This window comes from Cryptomeria japonica, chromosome 6 (assembly GCF_030272615.1).
Source record: "Cryptomeria japonica chromosome 6, Sugi_1.0, whole genome shotgun sequence".
Classification (NCBI taxonomy): domain Eukaryota; kingdom Viridiplantae; phylum Streptophyta; class Pinopsida; order Cupressales; family Cupressaceae; genus Cryptomeria; species Cryptomeria japonica.
This window is the reverse complement of record NC_081410.1, coordinates 437,470,728-437,484,955: the sequence shown is the minus strand read 5'-3', so window position 1 is coordinate 437,484,955 and position 14,228 is coordinate 437,470,728.

The following is a 14,228-nucleotide window of genomic DNA, read 5'->3' as shown; positions in this document are numbered from 1 at the left end:
GAGAACATGTTGGAGGAAGGGACATTTGTCATCACTGTGGTGACAAGTGTCAAGGAGCCTTGCTCATGAGAGGGCAAGTGTCCAAGGGAGGAGACATGTTGAAAAAGTCCCATGTGTCTCAAGGGGAGAATATCCACACCATAGGAGGTAAGGATAAGGAGGTTAGAATGTGCAAGATAGGATAGGGTTAGTTAAACTCAGGGTTAGGTGGAATGGGTTAGGTTAGGGGATGGTTAGGTTAGGTGGTTAAAAGTTAGGAGCCATGTACTCATTTGAATTTAGAAATTCAAATAATTTGGAAAATGATAATTAATCTCAACAAACTTGAGTTTGTTAATTTTAATTAAGGATTAGAGGAATTGATTTTTATTTGTGGAAATTAATTAATTTAGAATTAATTAATCAAAAGGGGATATGAAATGAATTATGTAAATACATCATGCAAATTTATTTACTAGTAGATGAATAGACAAATTAATCAAATTGCTTGTGAATTCAATTAATTGGGAAGGGGAGATAATCAAATAACTGCGTATTTAATTAACTATCTTCAGACCATTTTTAGGTGTATACATTATCCCCCTCTTTGAAGCGATGTGTGATGATGCATTGGTTCAAAGAAAACTCGATTGATGATGTTGTTGATATTGATTTTGATAAGATGTAGATTTGATCTTGATATGATGCATATTTGGTTTTGATATGATACTGATTCGATTTTAAGATGATAAATCTCGATATGATTCCCCAGATGCTAACTGATAGATATTGATGCGAGGATACCCCCTCGGGAGATGAATCAGATAATTTTTGCAATATTTTTAATTTTTTGATGATTTTTTTGATTTTTAAAAAAAATTTGAAATTTTTATGAGTTTTTATATTTTTAATGATTTTCCGAATTTTAGAATGTTTTAGAGTTGATCCGATTCATTTCTTGATAAGAAATTTGAAAATGCTGCCTTGCCAAGTTGATTAGTTGATTAGATGATTACAAATTAGCGGAATAAAAATCCCACTTAAATGCCCCATTGTGAGTTTAAAAAGGTGAATTCCTTTTACCACTCTTCATTTGTGCACTTCACTTGTTTGGAAAATTTGCTCTAGAGGAAGGAATGGTGAATAAAGTTTCTCTTTTAATTAATTTAGAATTAATTAATCAAAGGGGGATATTAAATGAACTATGTAAATACATCATGTAGATTTATTTACTAGTAGATGAATAGAGAAATTAATCAACCTTCTTGTGAATTATATTAATTGGGAAGGGGGGATAATCAAATAACTATGTATTTAATTAACTATCTTCAGATCATTTTTAGGTGTATACATACATAAACAAATTTGACTTCCTTTTCTTCTACCTTGTTCTTCAGAAAGTTATACTTTATTGAAATATGCTTAGTCTTAGAATGAAATACTAGATTTTTAGACATGTCAATAGTTGCAGAGTTATCATAGTAGATAACTACCAGTTCACTACAATTTACCCTGATATCCTTCAACATTTGCTTTATCCACAAGACTTGACTGCAATTAGTTGTTGTTGCAACATACTCAGCTTCTACAGTAGATAAAGAAATGCATGATTGTTTTTGGCTGATCCATGAAACTAGTTTCTTTCCAAGAAGGAAATCTCCACCAGAAGTGCTCTTCATGTCATGAGTATCTCCTACCCAATCTAAGTCAGTATATGCACATAAACTAAAATCATCATTTTTAGAATACCATAAGCCATATTAGGTTGTATATGCACAATTTATCTTCTCCTCCAAAACTGATATCATCAACAAATACTTCAATAATTAGAATATCATTATCAGTGATCTTATATTATAGATTACTATCAATAGTGCCTTTAGTAAAACCAAGCTTCAAAAGATTTTTATCCAACCTTGCATACCAAGCTCTAGGAGCCTGTTTTAAACCATATAATGCTTTCTTCAATCTCCAAACCATATCTTTATCATATGTCAGTGAAAATCCATTAGGATGCTCAATATATACTTCTTCCTCAAGCTCACCATTCAAAAATGCACATTTACCATCCATTTGATAAACTTTATAGTTCTTATAAGCTGTATAAGCAAGAAATAGTCTAACAACTTCAATTCTAGCTACAGGTGCAAATGCCTCAGCATAATCAATTCCTTCCATTTGAGAATATCCTTTACAAACCAATATAGCCTTGTTTCTTACAACTTGACCATCCTCATTCAGTTTATTCCTAAAAACCTATTTAGTTCCAATAACATTTTTTATTTTTAGGCTGGGGAACTAAAGACCAATTTTCATTCTTCTTTATCTGATCTAAGTCATCTTCCATAGCCTTTTACCAATTTTTATCCTTACAAGCTTCAATAATAGTTGCTGGTTCAACTTGAGAAATGAGACATACCTCTTCATTTGCCAGTTTCCTTCTAGTCATAACTCCATTGTTCCTATCTCTAATAAATTGATCTTCAGAATGATTTAATCTTACATACCTTGGTATTTTTTGAACATCAGGTTCACTGCTCTGATCATCAGTCACAATTGATTTTTTTGATTGTGTCGGTGTAACTGTCTTAGCGTCCTATAACGGTTGAGGTATTGTCAGTTGAATTATGATCATTTCCATAGTCAGTTCCCTATCATATGGTATAGAATGATTTTTGTACTGCTCATCCCCTTTCACATTAGCACTCTAAACAATTTTTTGCAATCTTTTGTTATAACATCTATATACTTTTCTCTGAATTGAATAACCAATAAATATCCATTCATCACATCTACGATCAACCTTTCCAATTGAATCATCTCTTTTGATATAGCATTTACTTCCAAAAATTCTAAAATACTTAACAGTAGGTGTATGTCCAAACCATAGTTCATAATGACTCTTACTAGTTTCACCTTTGATGTGAACTCTATTGAATGTATAGAATATTCTACTTACTGCTTCTCTCTAGTAGGTATGAGACAATTTGGCTTCCATCATCATGGATCTTGCTGGATCCAAAATGGTTCTTTTTCTTTCTTTCCATTACTCCATTTTTTTGAGGAGTCCTAGGTGCGGATAGTTGTCTCTTGATTCCATTTGTCTCACAATAACTATTGAATTCATGAGAAGTGAACTCACCTCCTTGATCTGATCTTAGACAATTGATTTTCAATATTGTTTTAGTTTCAACCTTTGCTATAAAGATCTTGAATTTTTTAAAAGCTTCAGACTTCTCCCTTAGAAAAGTTACCCACATCATTCTAGAATACCTATCACCTTGAAAGATTCTAGTCCTTGCTGGACCACATAAGTCAGTGTGAATCGGATCAAGTACATAATTAGATTTATCATTTATTCTCTAAAAAGAACTTCTAACTTTCTTACCCAATTGACATTCCTTTCATACCAAATTATGAGGCTTCATAATCTTAAGTATATCTCTAACTACCTTAGTTGAACTAATCTTAACAATACAATCAAAATTAACATGACACAACCTCTTATTCCATAACCAACTCTCATCAATATGTGAAATTAAGCATGTCTTATTACCAATGTTCAAGTGGAAGATATTACTTCCTATCTGAATACCGGTTGCAATCTCAAAACTTGTCTGGATAATGATTTTGCATTTTGTATCTTTAAACTGAAGTCGGAAACCCTTATCAATCAGTTGACCAACACTCAAAAGATTATGCTTCAAACCTTCTACATAATAGACATTATCAGTATTATGCTTGCCATCCAAATAAATAATACCTCTACCTTTCATCATACATGCCTTTTCATCTCCAAATCCGACTTGACCACCATTGTATTCTTGCTAGGACATAAATTTCCCTTTATCTCCAGTCATATGATGTGAGTATCCACTATGAATTACCCATTCATCCTTATCTTCAACTTTTTCTGTTAGGGCCTTTTCTTCATTCTTGATAGCTGGTTGTAGTTTATCTTCCTTCAAAGCATATACCACCCATTCCTTTCCATTGCTAAATCCACTAGAAGAGTCTTCTATCAGTTCATCCCCAGAGTCATCAGTTACTCCTTCCTCATCTACTATGTAGCATTGTTTACTTTTCTTGAATCTATATCTGTTCTGGTTAGGCTTAAAAGATTTCTTAATTTTTTCCTCAAATCTTGCATTCCTTTCAGGACATCTTGATTCAAAATGACCAATCTTATTACATGCAAAACATTTAAAAGGTGCCTTTCCTTCATACTTATTTCTAGTCGGTCCTTTATGTACTCTTCTAGTAGATAAGGCTTCAAGTTTCTCAAGTTCTTCATCTTCTTTCCTCATGTCTTCCAATTCTTTTGCATATAGGACTTTCCAATCACTTTTGCTGGTAGATGGTGATGATGATGCATGAAAAGCAAGTTTAGACTTTACAGCTCTAGAAGATCCAAATTCTTGAGGCTCAAAAGCATATAATTTCCCAATCAAAATGTCTTTATTAACTTAAGTGTTTGTCATTGTTCTCAACTCATTAATTGTAGTTGCCTTCATCTTGTAAGCCAGTGGAAGGGCTCTCAAGACTTTGGAAACTATTTCATCCTCACTTATAAATTCTCCATAACATTGAATTCCCATAACAATCTCATTTACTCTTTCCATAAACACAATAATTCTCTCATTATTTTCCATTTTCAAGTTTTCATATCTTACCTAGTAACCATCAAATTTAGAAATTTTGATAGTAGGGTCACCTTCATTCAAAGTTTGCAATTTATCCCACATGATCTTATCCATGGATTTATCAGTTAATCCCATGATCTGCCAATCAGTAAGTGCAAAGAAGAGGGCTTCTCTAGCTCTGCAATCATTTTCAATATTCTTATTTAAGTCTATAAGAGCAGGGTTGCTAGATGTTGGATCATAAGATGTGTATCCTTTCTTAGTGATCTCCCAAATATCCTTGCCAAGACATCTAAGATGAGTTTCCATTTGAATTTTCCATATCCTATAATTTATTCCACAAGCTTAGTGATTTCTCTTCTAAAAATAGTTATCAGTGGATTAGAAGTGATAGTTGCCATAGGACCTACCTCAAGAGGTTAAGCTTTTGCAAAAGAGGACCAAATATCTGATACCAATTGTTAGGATTGTTGGTATATGTGAAGGGCATGATGACATGATGATATTGTATGTTGTCATTGATGTCAGTATGCTGAAGTATGAACTGGTATGGTGTAGTAAGCAAACTGGCAAGAGAACTCGTATGATGATGTAAACCGATATTTGTGAAAAAGTGAAGTGGTATGTTTGTTCAAGGTGAACCGATATGTTGGAATAAGAACCAGTAAATGGAAGTTTTGTATTGGAGTTTCATGACTACAGATTGGTAGTCTCAACTTCAGGGTTTCCGGTTGATGCATTCCAAGCTTATGCAATTCAATCAATGACATCTTGTGATGAGTTAACATTGTATGAAGACTAGATAAGTGTTGCCATGTCTGCCTTGTGCACGTGAAGAATTTACTTGAGGATCTTGCATGGAGAGTGATCCTATCTACCTCAGGAATGTGTGAAGTCTTTGTAAATGGTGGAGAGTGCATGATGAGTTATCAGCTTCCTAAAGCAGCAAAGAATGAACATTGGAGAATATCTTGAGATCTGTTCAAGATTGTTGTATTCGATGCAGTGTGATCAACGATCAGGATTGAACCAACTAGATTGTAAAACCTAAATGTTTAGGGTTTAGGGTTTATGCTACCAACCTATCTGTTTCCTATAAGGTTTGTAGACGTCTAAAAATGGTCAATGCTTGTGGAGTCATACTTTAACATTTGCGCATTGCCTTATTTTAGGGTTCTTGCATTGCATTAACATTTCTTCTATGTTGCGCACTTGGTCTTTGTCATTTGTGAGCATCGAGTCCTTCTTCTACATTCCTCATTTTTCTTTCTTTTGAATTAGGTCTTGTGGATAGCAATCTTCAGTCATGATTTTGGTCGATCTTATCCTGTCGCATCATAGTGCGTGCTCATTTATCATCATTTTGGACATCATCAATCCTAATCGATGATAGAATTAGGGTTTTGTCCTCTTGTCAATCTTTCAATCATCTTTAGCTTGTTCGTAATCATCTGCGATTATCAACTTGTCAATCTTGTCATTTTGCGATCAATTCATCATCAATCCTTGTCCTTGTCAGCCTTGTCATTTTGCGATCGATTCGTCATCGATCCTTGTCCTTGTCAATCTTGTCATTTTGCGATCGATTCATCATCGATCCTTGTCCTTTTCAATCATGTCTATTTGGATCGATTAGCCATTGTTCCTCATCGATTGGCGCCTATCAATTTGATCTCCGTGTCAATCTTGGTCAATTTGTCATTGATTTTTGTCAACCAATCTCAATCATTTATCAACATTGGTCCTTTGTCAATCAGAATCATGATCGAACCTACATTAATTTCTTGTTGTCTTGACCTAATTCCTTGTCCTCTTATTTCTAGGGTTTTATGATTTGTTCATTTAATCCTTTTCTTCTTCTTTGTGGGTTAAATAAATCTATTTATTTAGTCCTAGGTGTCTTTCATGAATTAATTAATTCACCTAATTTCTATTTCATCTTTTTCCTCAATCTTCTAATTTGCTAATTTCTCCTATTTTCTTTAATTTTTCTAATATTTCCTCTAAATTCATTCCCTCATTTTCTCCTATGTTTATGCTTCCATTTGTTGCAATCATGGAGGCTATTTTCTCTCTTCCCTTTTGTCATGGGAATGGCATTTCAATCTTGTCATAATTTGTCATAATTTGTCATACACCTTGCATAGAAAATTGTCATACATTTGTCATAATTTTGCCATTCTTGATTTGAATTTCCTTTCAAATCTCTTCATGCTAATCTTGTCCTCTCTCCAATTTGTCTATAAATTGGATGATTTTCTTCAATCAATAGATCAATCAATCACATTTTTGAGTAACCTTATGCTATGAATTTCATCTCTTAATAACTTGCTTTCCACTTGCATTTTGCACTTGTAGGTGAGATCCACATCAAATTTGAAGGTGAAAGAAGAACAATGGAGCCACATGAAGGAGATATTTGTGTTAGTTTGCTTCGATTTCATTTGATTTGAATATCTTGTCTTTATGTCTTCATTGATTGGATTGGGATTGCTTTCATATCAGCTTTATGTTTTGTGGTTGTCCTAATTGCTATTGTTTTGATGATTTTCAATTTCCTGATCTACAAGGTCGATGATGTTTTTCATTTTGTAGTTGTTGGCAAATGGTATGTGTGTATCCCAGTGAGTGATACTTGATTCTTGCTAGACCGGAGTAGTGTGTTGATACTTGCAGAGTGTGATTGCAGAAGAAAAAGAGCTTAAGTGGATCTGCCTTGGCATTGAGTGTTGTTATCAAATCAGTGTATTACCTTTTGACCTCTAACCATTTCAATAGTTGGAAAATCCCTTAACTGGGTAGCTTTAATAGGCTTTGGTGTAAATCCTTTGATAGGGTGACTCAATTCAATGAGCTCTTCAAATCCTATTGAGAGGTAACCTTTAACAGGGTTCTAACCTTTAACCAGGTATTTAGCCATCCCTTAACTAAGTGATCCCTAGCAGGATCGGTTCCTAGCAGAACCTATTATAAAAGTCTCTAACCGGACTAGGCTCCTAACAGAGTGAATTTTAAAAGAGTTCAACAACAACTTGTGGGTATTCATCCCCACTATGGTTTTTCCCAGTTAGGTTTCCATGTGAAAAAAATTAGTGTGTCATATGTGATGCCTTTCATGTGATGGTTTAGTGCTTTATGTCAAACTAGGAAAATATGTTGAACTAAGTAGTCTTTATATTTTTGATGATAGATTACTTGTTTATGCATAAGGGTGAAGTAGAAATGTGGTATTAGGTTATATGAAAAGCTAAGGGTTGCCAGTTTAAGTCTTTCACATTCTTACCACATTTTAACAATAGTAATCTGGTTTAGACTGGTGTTAGTGCCTTGAGTCAAAGTGCAGTGTTTGCAGTCAAACCAATTCAGGAAAAGTGTTTTTTCCTATAATGATTCACCCCCCACCTCTCAGTACTAGTTTGGTACTAAGTGTTCATCACTGATTCATCAATTGGTATCAGAGCATCTTCCATGTCCTTTGTGTTGTAAGTTTAACCACTTGAGGAAAAAATGCTACTCTAATGATGAAGAGGGAAGGTCCAAAGTTCAATAGAGACAACTTTAAAATATGGAAGGATAGAATGAAGATATACATCAAAAGCATGGGTTCTCAACACTGGAGCTATGTTGAGAATGCTTATGTTATCCCTATCGGTACTCTCACCGATGATCAAAAGAGAGAGATTGAGGAGAATGGGCAGGTCATGGAAGCCCTAATCAATAGTCTATCTGACATTGAGCTTATTGATGTTCAGGACAAAGACAATCCCAAAGAAGTATGGGATGCTCTTGAGAATATCTATGGTGGTGATGAGCATGTGAAACAAGCTAAGGAAGAGAGCCTTAGGGGAAAGTTTGAAGACATGTGGATGGTTGAAGGAGAGACCATTCAACAATATGGAATAAGAATCAAAACTATTGTTGGAGATATCAAGAGTGCAAGTGGTAAAATAGAAGATTCCAATGTTGTTAGCAAAGTTTTGAGATCCTTATTACTGGTCTATGCAATAAGGGTTGCTATAATTTAGGAGTTGAGGTCTATAGATAAGAAAAAGGTATCCATGGACTCCATCATTGCAAACTTGACCGCATATGAGCTAAATAATTATGATGGTAGTATTCTGAAGATTGAATCAACCTTTAGAGCATCTGTTGCACCATATAGAAAGGGCAAAGAAGCTAGTACCATTGGTGAACCAAGACAAAGTAGAGAAATGGATGATGCAGAGATCTTGATGGAATTTGAAGCTCTTCTTGCCAAGAGACTTCCTAAGGGAACCGGTAAATACAGAGGTAAGCTTCCTTTAAAATTATTTTCTTGTAATATGATAGGACACATTGTTGTAAACTGTCCTAATGGTGATAATAAGGACAAACAAGAAAAGTTCAAGAAGTTCAAAGGAGGAAACCAGAAAAAATATTTTGTAGGAGTTGATGAAGTTGTCACTGATCAGGAATCAGAAGATGAAGTGAAGATATTATGTTTGTAGCAGTCAAGGAAGATGAGTCAGACAAGAAGGCTCTTGTCTCCTGCTTTGATAATTCCAATGAGTGGATTATTGACAGTGGGTGTTCTCACCATATGACTAGTGACCGGAGTAAGTTTCTATTTCTAGAAGAATATGATGGTGGTGTGGTCCGTTTTGGGAATGATGCACCATGTATGGTAAAAGGTAGAGGGTCTATATCTCTGAATGGAAAAAGAAGTTTTGACAATGTGTATTGGGTAGAAGGTCTCAGACACAACCTTTTGAGTGTTGCCCAACTGAATGATAATGGACTCACTCTGGAATTCAAAAATGGAGTGTGCACAATCAAAGGAAAGAATGGTGAACAGATGGCCAGTAGTATGCAGTCTAAAAGTAACTTATTTCAGCTCAATGCAAATATCAATACATGTCTTATGGCTAAGTTTGATGATAGCTGGATATAGCATAAGAGACTCTGCCATGTAAACTTTGATAACATTGTGAAGGCCAGTAAGATCAAGGCAGTTAGAGAAATGTATGTGTTGAGAAAACCAAAAAATCCTTTGTGCAAAGAGTGTCAACTGGGGAAAAAGTCTTCCTCAATCTTCAAAGGTAAATCTTTCACTGCAGACAATTTACTTGATATTGTGCATACTAATTTGTGTGGTCTTATGAAAACTAGGAGTGTGTAGGGAGATAGGTATTTTATGATTCTTACTGATGATTTCTCAAGAATGATGTGGGTCACATTCTTGAAGGACAAGTCTGAAGCCTTTGGAAAATTCAAAGACTTTAGAGCACTAGTAGAAAAAGAAAGCGGTAAGAGAATCAAATGCCTTAGAATGGATCAAGGAGGAGAATTCACTTCCAATGAATTCAATAAGTACTATGAAGAAAATGGCATCAAGAGGCAACTGTCTGCCCCTAGACTCCACAGCAAAATGGCCTAGTAGAGAGGAACAACTAGACTATGGTTGAAGCAGCTAGAACTATGTTGATCCAAGGGAAGGTTGCTCATACCTTTTGGAGAGAAGTGGTGAGCACTACAGTCTACACAATGAACCGGGTACTCATAAAAAAGGGTAAGGATAAAACATCTTATGAGTATCGGACCGGTAAGACACCAGTGGTAAGCTACTTTAGAGTGTTTGGTAGCAAATTTTATATCAAGAGGAAAGAACATCAAAGCAAGTTTGATGGTAAATGTGATGAGGGAATATTCCTAGGGTATTCCACAAAGAGAAAAGCTCTTAAATATTTAAACAATAGGACTCAGAGAATTGTTGAAAGCATCAATGTTAGAATTGATGAAACCTCTGAGAAACCTGAGGAAACTGACAGTGAGCAAGTAGGAGATAAACTGGTAGTAACCTTCTAGGAATTGGTTGCAAAACAACTTATCACCAATAATAGTGCTCCTACACTCATAGATTCTAATGTTGATGAAGATGAGGATGAAGAAGAAAAACAACAGGAAACAACTAAGATCATTCCTAGGTATGTAAAGTTGAATCATGATCCAGAGCAGATCATAGGAGACAAGGATGCAGGAATTCTTACAAGAAGAAAGGTCAGAGAAAATTCTTGTATGATCTTTGAATTTGAGCCTAAAACATTCAAAGAGGCACATAAAGATGAAGACTAGATCAAGGAAATGGAAGATGAACTTAACCAGATAGAAAAAAATGGTACATGGTCTTTGGTACCCAGACCTGAGCATAAAAATGTCATAGGCACCAAATGGGTTTTTAGAAATAAGCTGAATGAAGATGACAGAATGGTAAGAAACAAAGCTAGACTGGTATGCAAAGGATATGCTCAAGAAGAAGGAGAAGACTATGGAGAAACATTTGCTCCTATAGCCAGATTGGAAGGAGTTTGTATGCTTCTTGCATATGCAGCATTCAAGGGATTTAAAGTATATCAAATGAATGTAAAATATGCATTCCTAAATGGAATACTTGAAGAGGAGGTGTATATAGAGAAACCAGATGGGTTTTCCCTATCAATAGACAGAGACATGGTGTCAAGGCTACATAAAGCCTTGTATGGACTAAAGCAGGCACCTAGAGCATGGTATGAACACTTGCACTCCCATCTTGTGAAGATTGGATTTGAGAGAACAAGTGAAGATAGCAATATCTATCTGAAGTCAGAAGGATATCAGATTCTAATATGTGAGGTATTTGTTGATGACATATTTTTTGGAGGAGATGACAAGATGAGTCATGATTTTGCAGATGAGATGAAAAAGGAGTTTGAGATTATAGGGGAGATTAAGTTCTTCATTGGACTATAGATTCAACAAATGAAAGATGGAATCTTTATCACTCTGTCCAAGTATGTCAAAGAGGTGTTGAAGACTTTTGGTATGGAAGACAGCAAACTGATTGGTACACCGATGGTGACCGGTTGTAAATTATCCAAAGAGGATGACTCAGGGTTGGTAAATGAGAAGGAATACCGATCAATGATTGGTAAATTACACTATGTAGCACATAGTAGCCTGGACATTGCACATGTAGTGGGCATTACTACACGGTTCCAGAAAAGCCCAAGAGAATCCCACTCGATAGCGGTCAAGAAGATTCTAAGATATCTGAAGGGAACTATTGACTATGGATAATGTGGATAACTTGAAAGTGTTTACAGATGCTAACTGGGCTGGTAATATGGATGACTGGAACAAAACAACCGGTGGTGCATTATTTCTTGGTGGTAGACTAGTCTCATGGATGAGTAAGAAGCAGAGTTGTATCTCTTAGTCTACAGTAGAAGGGGAGTATGTTGCAACATTTATGAACTGCACCTAGACAATTTGGATGAAGCATGTATTAAATGGCTTCAAAGTTCCTGTATCTGAACTAGTACGTATATTTTGTGACAACACAAGTGCAATTAACATCTTCAAGAATCTGATTCTACATGCTAGAGCCAAGCACTTTGAGCTCAGGTATCATTTCTTGAGGGAAAAGGTTCAGAACAAAGAAGTTGTATTGGAACATGTTTCCAATAAGGAGCAGTTAGCAGACATATTCACCAAGCCTCTATCGAAGGCTACCTTTACCTATTTGAGAGGTGAATTAGGGGTGTTTCCCCTTCAAGAGGTGAACTAAAGGTGTGTGCTCCACATCAGTCAGGTATTGTATTGATAAATGTTTTCCAAGATTGGTGTGTTGAAGGATGCTACTCCGTAGGGGGAGCAGCACAGTGGAACATAGATGTGCTTGCCTCCACTTTGGTATTATTGTCAAAGGGGGAGAAGATGTAAAGTGGAGAGGATATCTATAGTATTGGGGAGAAGATGTGAAGCAAAAGTAGAAATATTTGTATATTGCCATCAATGCCAAAGGGGGAGATTTTTGGCAAATGTGCAGAGCATGATGACATGATGATATTGTATGTTGTCATTGATGTCAATATGCTAAAGTATGAACTGGTATGGTGTAGCAAGCAAAATGGAAAGAGAACCGGTATGATGATGTAAACTAGTATTTGTGAAAAAGTGAAGTGGTATGTTTGTTCAAGGTGAACAGGTAAATAGAAGTTTTGTATTGGGGTTTCATGACTACTAATTAGTAGTCTCAGCTTTAGGGTTTCCGGTTGATGCATTCCAAGCTTGAGCGATTCAACCGATGGCATCTTGTGATGAGTTAGCATTGTATGAAGACCTAATAAGTGTTGCCACATCTTCCGTGTACACATGAAAAATTTCCTTGAGGATCTTGCATAGAGAGTGATCCTATCTACCTCGAGAATGTGTGAAGTCTCTATAAACAGTAGAGAGTGCGTGATGAGTTATCAGCTTCCTAGAGTGGCAAAGAATGAATGTTGGAGAACATCTTGAGATCTATTCAAGACTGTTGTATTTGATGCAGTGTGATTAACGGTCAGGATTGAACCGTATGGATTGTAAAACCTAAATGTTTAGAGTTTAGGGTTTATGCTACCGACCTATCTATTTCCTATAAGGTCGATGATGTTTTTCATTTTGTAGCTGCTAGCAAATGGTATGTGTGTATCCCAGTGAGCGATACTTGATTCTTGCCAGATCAGAGTAATGTGTTGATACCTACAGAGTGTGATTGCAGAAGAAAAAGAGCTTAAGTGGATCTGCCTTGGCATTGAGTGTTGTTATTAGATCAGTGTATTACCTGTTGACATCTAACCATTTCAAAAGTTGGAAAATCCCTTAATTGGGTAGCTTTAACAAGATTTTGTGTAAATCCTTTGACAAGGTGACTCAATTCAATTAGATCTTCAAATCCTCTTGTGAGGTAACCTTTAATAGGGTTCTAACCTTTAACTAGGTATTTAGCCATCCCTTAACCGAGTGATCCCTAGCAGGATCGGTTCCTAGCAGAACCTATTGTAAAAGTCTCTAACAGGACTAGGCTCCTAACAGAGCGGACTTCAAAAGAGTTCAAGAACAACTTGTGCATATTCATTCCCACCATGGTTTTTCCCAGTTGGGTTTCCACGTGAAAAAAACCAGTGTGTCATGTGTGATTCCTTTCATGTGATGGTTTAGTGCTTTATGTCAAACTGCCAAAATGTGTTGAACTAAGTAGTCATTATATTTCTGATGATAGATTACTTGTTTATGAATAAGGGTGAAGTAGAAATGTGGTATTAGGTTGTATGGAAAGATAAGGGCTGCCAGTTTAAGTCTTTCACATTCTTACTGTGTTTTACCAGTAGTAATCTAGTTTAGACCAGTGTTAGTGCCTTCAGTCAAAGTGCAATGTTTGCATTCAAACTGGTTCAAGAAAAGTGTTTTTTCCTATACTGATTCACCCCCCCCTCTCAGTACTGGTTTGGTACTAATTGGTCATCATTGATTCATCAAGGATAACCGGTGAACAAATAAGAGGGGGGGGGGGGGCTAAATTAGTTGTTAACAGATTATAAATTTTAATCCACAATACAACCTTAAACAAATCAAGTACCGGTAAAGCACATACAGATACCAGTAGAAATAGATACCAGTAAACAATACAATTTAACAATTAGCTACATAATCAATACAAATCAACCATACCACATAACACCATGATTTGTACATGGAAAACCTGGAAATGGAAAAACTATGGTGGGAATCCTACCCACAATTAGATGATACTTCTACAGAAAGTATGTG